At 41.4% G+C, this 11,063-nt stretch overlaps 2 pseudogenes; both read left to right on the forward strand.

Annotated features, from left to right (window-relative positions):
• The first annotated feature begins 1,468 nt into the window (after positions 1-1,468).
• LOC134912482 (5S ribosomal RNA) lies at positions 1,469-1,588 on the forward strand (annotated as a pseudogene).
• A 5,015-nt stretch (positions 1,589-6,603) lies between these two features.
• Positions 6,604-6,723, forward strand: LOC134912483 (5S ribosomal RNA; annotated as a pseudogene).
• Positions 6,724-11,063: the final 4,340 nt, after the last annotated feature.

An 11,063-nucleotide genomic window follows, 5' to 3' on the forward strand; every position in this document is an offset into this window, starting at 1 on the left:
TTAGTGCCTAACACTAACCCTCCCACTAGTGCCTAACCCTAACTCTCCCCCTAGTGCCTAACACTAACCCTCCCCTTACTGCCTAACCCTAACCCTAGTGCCTAACCCTAACCTTCCCCTTAGTGCCTAACCCTCCCCTTAGTGCCTTACCCTAACCCTCCCCTTAGTGCCTAACTCTAACCCTCCCCCTAGTGCCTAACCCTAACCCTTCCCTTAGTGCCTAACCCTAACTCTCCCCCTAGTACCTAACCCTTACCCTCCCCTTAGTGCCTAACCCTAACCCTCCCCATAGTGCCTAACCCTAACCCTCCCCATAGTGCCTTACCCTAACCCTCCCCTTAGTGCCTAACCCTAACCCTCTCCTTAGTGCCTAACCCTAACCCTCCCCCTAGTGCCTAACCCTAACCCTCCCCTTAGTGCCTAACCCTAACCCTCCCACTAGTGCCTAACCTTAACCCTCCCCTTAGTGCCTAACCCTAACCCTCCCCTTAGTGCCTAACCCTCCCCCTAATGCCTAACCCTAACCCTCCCCTTAGTGCCTAACCCTAACCCTCCCCTTAGTGCCTAACCCTCCCCCTAGTGCCTAACCCTAACCCTCCCCTAGTGCCTAACCCTCCCCTTAGTGCCTAACCCTAACCCTCCCCTTAGTGCCTAACCCTAACCCTCCCCTTAGTGCCATATACGTATATATTTGTGTGTATATATGTACTGTATATATATATATATCCACCACAACCAGAACTAGTATTCCGAAAATCACGTAATTTGAAAGACATCCTCGCGCCCAGCATGCTAAAAGAAATACCATTAGAGGGAAATTCCAACTCTCTCCCCAAATGTATCGGATCTTACAAGTGTGGACACTGCAACATCTGCAAATTTCTTAATCCCAACAGAAAAACCTTCTGCAATACAGACGGCACACAAGAATTCAAAATCAAAGAATTCATGAACTGTAATATTACATCTGTAATCTATTTGTTGGAATGTACATGCCACAAAAAATATGTAGGTAAAACAAAAAGAACCTTGAAAATTAGAGTACAAGAACATGTACGAAGTATCAAAAACAAAGTAGAGACTCACTTACTGTACAGACATTTTAAACTGGAACACAATTCTAATCCAGAAGAGATGACTTTCAAAGCCATCGAACACGTGACCAGTGGCGAAAGGGGTGGAGACCTTGCCAAGAAACTCTCTCAAAGAGAGATGTTTTGGATATTCCAACTAAAAACTGCACACCCCATGGGCTTCAATGAGGGATATGAAATCGCTCCATTTCTATGAGAGAAGTACCCCCCTCCAAAATCTTCTGGATACAGATAAGCCAATTCTCTTCTTTTCAAGCTTGGTTCACATCATCATACTTACTTTCCGATCACCACCATTTGTAAAACACTGTATATAGTCACTAATTATCTTAATAAAAATCTTTTATAGTGTATGCCTGACTCATTCCATTATATGCTACAGTCATACCGCACTGGTTCTACGCCCAATCCCGTCCGATCTTGGAAGCTAAGCAGTGTTGGGCCCAATCAGTAACAAGTGGGTAACTACTTGCGAATATTGGGTACTGTAGAAGAGCGAGCCTTGTCAGGCTCAAAAATAATACTAATAGACGGCTAAATCACCATTGCACAGGTTCTTGGTAGCAATAATCAATTTAACACATCACCAACTCTCACAACCAGTCATACACATATGCACTATTTTTCTATATATACCACCAGAAACTAGTATATGACTGAGTAATATTATATTAATATACTAACGTATCCTAAATGTTTCCACGCTGTCTAGCACATATGCACATAATTGATATCAGAAACTAGTTTATATTTATATTTTTATCTCCTCACTGACTATCACCATTCTGAAATTATTCCTATGCCTATACCATGTATACAAGGTTATCTATTACTCCTCTAAGGTCAAAAAATGTATTCAAAACTTTTTTATGCCACAAATTGACTAGTATAAATATGGTCTATGGTTTAATTCTATGTTCTGTCCACCTCGCTGTTTGAACAAGAAACATCACTTTTTTGCAACAATTGTTATTTACATTCTCAAAACTCCCCCAATTAAAAGTCTCAGATCACATTATGATAATTGAAAATTCTATAATAGAATAGACACTAACATATACATCTTTTTATTTTTATTTTTCGCTGCTTCCAAAACGGAATTCTGCACTGTTGTATTCACTGGATGTCAGAAACTCCAACAAAATGGCCACATAAATGAAGGACAACTACTATTGTCAAAGAGAGAGACTCGGCACTGATGTAAGCTTCAGAAATCAAAATCATCCACAAAATGGCCGCCGCGATGACTGACAAGCTGCCTAGCCTATAGATGAAGATCCCGCCCGCGACCGGAAGTGACGCGACGGCGATAACGGAAGAACAGACCGAGAAACATAAACAGACTTATTCACTGACCGGAAGTGGGGCGCTTGTGCGCATGCGCAATACGAGTTCTCCTACAAAGGAAGTGGGGCGGAAGTGACGTCGGCCCCGTCCCCGGACTGTTTTAATGAAGTTTTATACTATTTAATACTCGTTTTTCATGTATGAAAAGTTTTATGAGGTTGTTTTTTAATACACTAAGCTACCGTTATACCAGTGTTAAAAAACTCACATAAGTTAATAATATTAGTCCAGACAGGAAGTGATGTCACAACTATCCATTTCTAATTACATGTGCTATAAATAAGAGTACCTGTTCAGTAGTCCCATACCCCTTGATGAAGTCAGAGTGACGAAACGCGTTGGGTGTACCTCCATTGACTCTCCACCTTAAAAAGATAAGCAGCATTCTCTCTTTTTTTGGATATTTTATCATCATTGCCTTTATATTATTTGTCTTATTGTTTTAGCTATCCTTTTAGTTGGTATTAATTTTTAGCATATACCCTCCGGCCTTTAAACCCACTGCGACATTTATTATAATTGGTTTTATACCTTGGTTTTATTTTTTGTATTAATAAATATACTACTATTTTTTAAGTATCCAGCTAGTCTCTTCATATTTATTATAGTTTACTAGACACCGTTGGTCGCTGAAACCCTCATCCCCCCTTTTTTTTATACAATTTAACCTAGGCAGTTTATCCCTGCCTAATACTTGAGGGTTAGCTGACGCCTTGAATTATGTAAGGAGTGTCTGATTCTGTCATATTTATCTATCTCACACACACCTGTGGCGCCATACTTCCACTGCCCAATTTACTTGATACTATTTGTAAGGCAGCCTGGTATCTGTGAGTAGATTTTTAAGATGTTCAGATTGAACGAACGCACCAACAAACGTAATGATTGGTGCCAAAAGATATTTAATGAAGAGACTCAAAATAGCACTGCACCCCCATCAGGCGATCTAGACGACCTGTTCTGGGGAATGGAACGACTAATGGCCAAAGAAATAAAGAATTGGTGGGATATTAAAGGACTTGAGCATTATGTGGAAGTTAATAGAATACCGAGGGGTTTAAGAATTTTGAAACAACCTACCCTCGGGAATACGGACCCAGAATTTATTGAAAAATGGGACTCCATTTTACACACATGCTCCATGAATTTAATGAAATTATTAATAAATGAAAGGAGGAAAAATGCAGTGATACTTGAGAAAGACATTAAGGATAAAGAAGCCGAATTGGAACCATATAAAGGCAAAGACGACTACCAGGTCAATGAGAATGTTCTTAACAAAAAGTTGGATCACATTGAAGAAGAAGTCATAAGAGGGAAGGAGAAAAAATTTCTCAGAGATAAAAGGGACTACGAACAGGGAAACACCAAGAACTGGAGCAGATTTAAAACATATGACAAACCTCAGAAAACAGACCAAAGATACCAGTGGAAGACGATACCACAAAGAACAAGATCAACATGGAGAACAGAATCACCAAGAACACCTCATACAAGAACAAATAATAGATTTAATGTCCTGAATCGACTCAAATCTAGTGACGAACAGGATTTTTTATCATCAGGCCGAGGAACACGACCAAAAGAACATCCAAAAAGCACAATACAGGAGGACGTCAGACATGCCTCCCCACTAAAAAGACGTTTTGCAGAAGTAGAGGAAAACGGGGCGGTAGGAGGAAAGGAATTCAAGAGGAGGAACCTATAACTTCCAATATAGGGGATAAAGGTATTTTTAACCTGTCAACTCATACCCTCACCAAACCGGAACAATCACTTCTCAGCAAAGGATTCTCCTTTGCACCGTCCGAAGGGCTAAATAAATTTGACACCTTTATCGACCTTAATAAATTTGTACGCAAACTAACCCTTAAAAGACACTTCATGAAAAAAGAGAATGCCGTTATCTCTAACTATGAAGCAAACTCCAAATCCGGACTCAAACAAAAAAGCAAATATTATCCAGTAGAATCCAAGGGGAGCAATATCAGCGTCTTCTACGACCTAGTGAAGAAGGACCTATGTGAGAAAGAACCACCACCAGTAATCAACAAGAATCTACATAACAGAGAAATAGAAGCAATGCGGAAACTACAGAAGAATACTCAAATTGTTCTAAAACCAGCTGATAAGGGGGGGGGGTTGGTGATTATGAATCGGGATAATTACGTACAAGAAGCACAGAGATTGTTAGGAGATTCCAACTCCTACAGCGTGCTAACAGACGACCCGAAAGATCAATACACAGACGAACTGAGGTCCCTACTCCTACAGGGACTGAGGAATGATGTCATCACAAAGGATGAATTTTCTTTTTTAATGCAATCCAACCCCACGACCCCCATATTTTATTTCCTGCCAAAAATCCACAAGAGCCTGTCCAACCCACCAGGGAGACCAATTGTTGCCGGGATAGACTCCCTTACATCAAATCTGTCTAAATATGTTGATGTGTTTCTAAATCCGTACGTTAAAAAATTACCATCATACCTTAAAGATACCACCATGGTCCTGAATGAAGTCAAGAAAGTGAAATGGAAAGAGTCATATATATGGATAACTATTGATGTGCAATCTTTATATACCTGTATCGAGCACGAAAAGGGAATTGAAGCAAGCAGAGAATACTTGGACAAAGATAACACTCTCACCGAACCCCATAGGAATTTTATTTGCGATCTTATGAAATTCATTTTAAGCCGTAATTATTTTAAATTTTTAGACAAATTTTATCTACAACGGTGCGGCACCGCTATGGGGACTATTTTTGCCCCGAGCTTTGCTAATTTATTTATGGGAAGATGGGAGGAGAAGCACATATACACCACGCAACACTTCAAGGAATCCATTGTCATGTATAAAAGATACATTGACGATATCCTGATCATATGGGATGGGAGTGCTGAATCATTTCTGGACTTTTTTAAACTTTTACAGATCAATGATTTTAATTTAGCTTTTACCTACAATCTGAACAAAGAGTCCATTGAATTCCTGGATCTAATTTTAATGGGAGAGAAAGAGGCAGTGTCTACAAAAAATTTTATAAAAGATGTTGATAAGAACAGCTACCTTCACTACAAGAGCAATCACTCCAAAAAATGGAAGAACAACATCCCCTACTCTCAATTCCATAGAATAAGGAGGAATTGCAACAAAAACGAAGAATGTGAGGAACAACTTGAAATATACAGAAAAAGATTCGAGGATAAATTATATCCAAAAACTATACTAGACAAAGCTGTTACCAAGACAAGAAATTTGGAGAGAGAAAATTTGCTGACCTATAAGGAAAACACGACACAAAAGGAGTCCATTTCCTTCGTTACTACTTACAGTTCTCATGAACAAACCATCAGGACTTCACTAAGAACCCACTGGGACATACTTTTAATGGACCCCATCTTAAAGAAGATCCTTCCACCACAACCAGAACTAGTATTCCGAAAATCACGTAATTTGAAAGACATCCTCGCGCCCAGCATGCTAAAAGAAATACCATTAGAGGGAAATTCCAACTCTCTCCCCAAATGTATCGGATCTTACAAGTGTGGACACTGCAACATCTGCAAATTTCTTAATCCCAACAGAAAAACCTTCTGCAATACAGACGGCACACAAGAATTCAAAATCAAAGAATTCATGAACTGTAATATTACATCTGTAATCTATTTGTTGGAATGTACATGCCACAAAAAATATGTAGGTAAAACAAAAAGAACCTTGAAAATTAGAGTACAAGAACATGTACGAAGTATCAAAAACAAAGTAGAGACTCACTTACTGTACAGACATTTTAAACTGGAACACAATTCTAATCCAGAAGAGATGACTTTCAAAGCCATCGAACACGTGACCAGTGGCGAAAGGGGTGGAGACCTTGCCAAGAAACTCTCTCAAAGAGAGATGTTTTGGATATTCCAACTAAAAACTGCACACCCCATGGGCTTCAATGAGGGATATGAAATCGCTCCATTTCTATGAGAGAAGTACCCCCCTCCAAAATCTTCTGGATACAGATAAGCCAATTCTCTTCTTTTCAAGCTTGGTTCACATCATCATACTTACTTTCCGATCACCACCATTTGTAAAACACTGTATATAGTCACTAATTATCTTAATAAAAATCTTTTATAGTGTATGCCTGACTCATTCCATTATATGCTACAGTCATACCGCACTGGTTCTACGCCCAATCCCGTCCGATCTTGGAAGCTAAGCAGTGTTGGGCCCAATCAGTAACAAGTGGGTAACTACTTGCGAATATTGGGTACTGTAGAAGAGCGAGCCTTGTCAGGCTCAAAAATAATACTAATAGACGGCTAAATCACCATTGCACAGGTTCTTGGTAGCAATAATCAATTTAACACATCACCAACTCTCACAACCAGTCATACACATATGCACTATTTTTCTATATATACCACCAGAAACTAGTATATGACTGAGTAATATTATATTAATATACTAACGTATCCTAAATGTTTCCACGCTGTCTAGCACATATGCACATAATTGATATCAGAAACTAGTTTATATTTATATTTTTATCTCCTCACTGACTATCACCATTCTGAAATTATTCCTATGCCTATACCATGTATACAAGGTTATCTATTACTCCTCTAAGGTCAAAAAATGTATTCAAAACTTTTTTATGCCACAAATTGACTAGTATAAATATGGTCTATGGTTTAATTCTATGTTCTGTCCACCTCGCTGTTTGAACAAGAAACATCACTTTTTTGCAACAATTGTTATTTACATTCTCAAAACTCCCCCAATTAAAAGTCTCAGATCACATTATGATAATTGAAAATTCTATAATAGAATAGACACTAACATATACATCTTTTTATTTTTATTTTTCGCTGCTTCCAAAACGGAATTCTGCACTGTTGTATTCACTGGATGTCAGAAACTCCAACAAAATGGCCACATAAATGAAGGACAACTACTATTGTCAAAGAGAGAGACTCGGCACTGATGTAAGCTTCAGAAATCAAAATCATCCACAAAATGGCCGCCGCGATGACTGACAAGCTGCCTAGCCTATAGATGAAGATCCCGCCCGCGACCGGAAGTGACGCGACGGCGATAACGGAAGAACAGACCGAGAAACATAAACAGACTTATTCACTGACCGGAAGTGGGGCGCTTGTGCGCATGCGCAATACGAGTTCTCCTACAAAGGAAGTGGGGCGGAAGTGACGTCGGCCCCGTCCCCGGACTGTTTTAATGAAGTTTTATACTATTTAATACTCGTTTTTCATGTATGAAAAGTTTTATGAGGTTGTTTTTTAATACACTAAGCTACCGTTATACCAGTGTTAAAAAACTCACATAAGTTAATAATATTAGTCCAGACAGGAAGTGATGTCACAACTATCCATTTCTAATTACATGTGCTATAAATAAGAGTACCTGTTCAGTAGTCCCATACCCCTTGATGAAGTCAGAGTGACGAAACGCGTTGGGTGTACCTCCATTGACTCTCCACCTTAAAAAGATAAGCAGCATTCTCTCTTTTTTTGGATATTTTATCATCATTGCCTTTATATTATTTGTCTTATTGTTTTAGCTATCCTTTTAGTTGGTATTAATTTTTAGCATATACCCTCCGGCCTTTAAACCCACTGCGACATTTATTATAATTGGTTTTATACCTTGGTTTTATTTTTTGTATTAATAAATATACTACTATTTTTTAAGTATCCAGCTAGTCTCTTCATATTTATTATAGTTTACTAGACACCGTTGGTCGCTGAAACCCTCATCCCCCCTTTTTTTTATACAATTTAACCTAGGCAGTTTATCCCTGCCTAATACTTGAGGGTTAGCTGACGCCTTGAATTATGTAAGGAGTGTCTGATTCTGTCATATTTATCTATCTCACACACACCTGTGGCGCCATACTTCCACTGCCCAATATATATATATATATATATATATATATATACACACCGGTAAAAAATGCATTGATATGCTGTGACTTTGCATTATTACAATTTTTTTACAAAATCTATGAGTGCCCCTGCCTTTTTTACCGGTATTACAATTAATTACAGAGGGCACCTGAGTATCATTTTGTACGTAAGAGAAGTGCCGAGCCGCCGTATATACACATACAGCAGCATACTTACACACACAGCACACATACACACACACACACACACACACACACACACACACACACACACACACACACACACACACAGAGTATACATGCATACATACACACAGCATGCATACAGACAGTATACATGTACACAGCATGCATACAAACACAATATACATACACACATCATACACACACACAATATACATACGCGCAGCATACACACACAGTACACATGCATACACACACACACGCAGCATACATACAGACAGTATACATATACACAGCATGCATACACACAATATACATACACACAGCATACACACACACACACACACTATACATGCACACACAGCATACACACACACACACACACACACACACACACACACACACACTATACATGCACACAGCATTCATGCACAATATACATTCAAACAGCATACACACACACACACAGTATACATATACACAGCATACATACACAGTATACATGCACATATACATACACACACACACACACACACACTATACATGCCATGACACGCACCTGGAGTCAGTGACAGCACCACACACAGCTACTGCCTGCCCTGCCAAGTGCCCACACCAGGTTCTGTTTCTGCTCTCTCTCAATACCCCACATCCTGCCTGGGAGGAGCTGCGCGCTGTCGCTGCAGCTCCCCCTACAGGCAACCAACAGCCAGCTTCTCTCACTGCTAGTAAGTAGGAACGAGGAAGCTGCTGCTGCAGCCGCATGGGTGCAGTCTGCTTGAGCTCCTCCTTACTGAATACACACGTCACACATGCACAAAAATCGGTTAGCAGCGCCGATGGATCGCGGCCAGGGGGGGTTCTAGGTACTCGGAACCCCCCATGCGTGCGCCTAACCCTCCCCTTAGTGCCTAACACTCCCCTTAGTGCCTGACTCAAACCCTCTCCTTAGTGCTTTACCCTAACCCTCTCCTTAGTGCTTTACCCTAACCCTCTCCATAGTGCCTAACCCTAACCCTCCCCTTAGTGCCTAACCCTAACCCTACCCTTAGTGCCTTACCCTAACCCTCCCCTTAGTGCCTAACCCTAACCTTAGTGCCTTACCCTAACCCTCTCCATAGTGCCTAACCCTAACCCTCTCCTTAGTGCTTTACCCTAACCCTCTCCTTAGTTCCTAACCCTCCCCTTAGTGCTTTACCCTAACCATCTCCTTAGTTCCTAACACTAACCCTCCCCTTAGTGCCTAACCCTAACCCTCCTCCTAGTGCCTAACCCTAACCCTCCCCCTAGTGCCTAACTTTAACCCTCCTCCTAGTGCCTAACCCTAACCCTACCCTTAGTGCTTTAGCCTAACCCTCCCCTTAGTGCCTAACCCTAACCCTACCCTTAGTGCCTTACCCTAACCCTCCCCTTAGTGCCTAACCCTAACCCTACCCTTAGTGCCTTACCCTAACCCTCTCCTTAGTTCCTAACCCTAACCCTCCCCTTAGTGCTTTACCCTAACCCTCTCCTTAGTTCCTAACACTAACCCTCCCCTTAGTGCCTAACCCTAACCCTCCCCTTAGTGCTTTACCCTAACCCTCTCCTTAGTTCCTAACCCTCCCCTTAGTGCCTAACTCTAACCCTCCCCTTAGTGCCTTACCCTAACCCTCCCCTTACTGCCTAACCCTCCCCTCCCCTTAGTGCCTAACTCTCCCCCTAGTGCCTAACCCTCCCCTTAGTGCCTAACCCTAACCCTCCCCTTAGTGCCTAACCCTAACCCTCCTCTTAGTGCCTAAATCTAACCCTACCCTTAGTGCCTATCCCTAACCCTCCCCTTAGTGCCTAACCCTAACCCTCCTCTTAGTGCCTAACCCTAACCCTCCCCTTAGTGCCTTACCCTAACTCTACCCTTAGTGCCTATCCCTAAGCCTTCCCTCCCACATCTAGTACTGGCTGTCAGTACATGTAATGAGGGTGGGTAACCCAGCTCAGTTGATCGCCCCCGTCTCTCTGGTCTTTAGGACCCTATGCCTGGCTGCACATTGTCCTGACACTACGAATAGAGAATGTTGCTGGAAAAGCTTCCTTTGTGCTCCGACGCCGTCACGCCATTCCTCGGGGCCTACGTATGACTGCAGGTTTTGTGCTACATGACAATTGCTTCTGAAAAGCTTTTTGGGGCTTATGCAGAGTTCGGAGCAAATAGGAAAAAAGGGACATTTTCCCTGGGAACAAACCATGCTGCAATGTGAGGGGTGCAGAGTTACACTGAAATCTAGAATTAATCTAGGACACGTTACCCGACTATAAATCCTTCTGGAGATTGGCCCCAGCGGCTAACGCCATTGCATACTTACCTATTCTCCCAGAAAGGTGCGGGAGACTCGGATGCATCTCCTCGCCGTTCTTCTCCCAGAGATAAGCACTTCAAAGTAGACAAGTACAGTATGCACCGCTGTAGCCTATGGGCTGCATTCCGCAAACGTTACAGAGAGAGGGATCCGTTACATATGCGCAGTCAAGTGATCGCA

This window comes from Pseudophryne corroboree, chromosome 4 (assembly GCF_028390025.1).
Source record: "Pseudophryne corroboree isolate aPseCor3 chromosome 4, aPseCor3.hap2, whole genome shotgun sequence".
In the NCBI taxonomy this organism is placed as follows: domain Eukaryota; kingdom Metazoa; phylum Chordata; class Amphibia; order Anura; family Myobatrachidae; genus Pseudophryne; species Pseudophryne corroboree.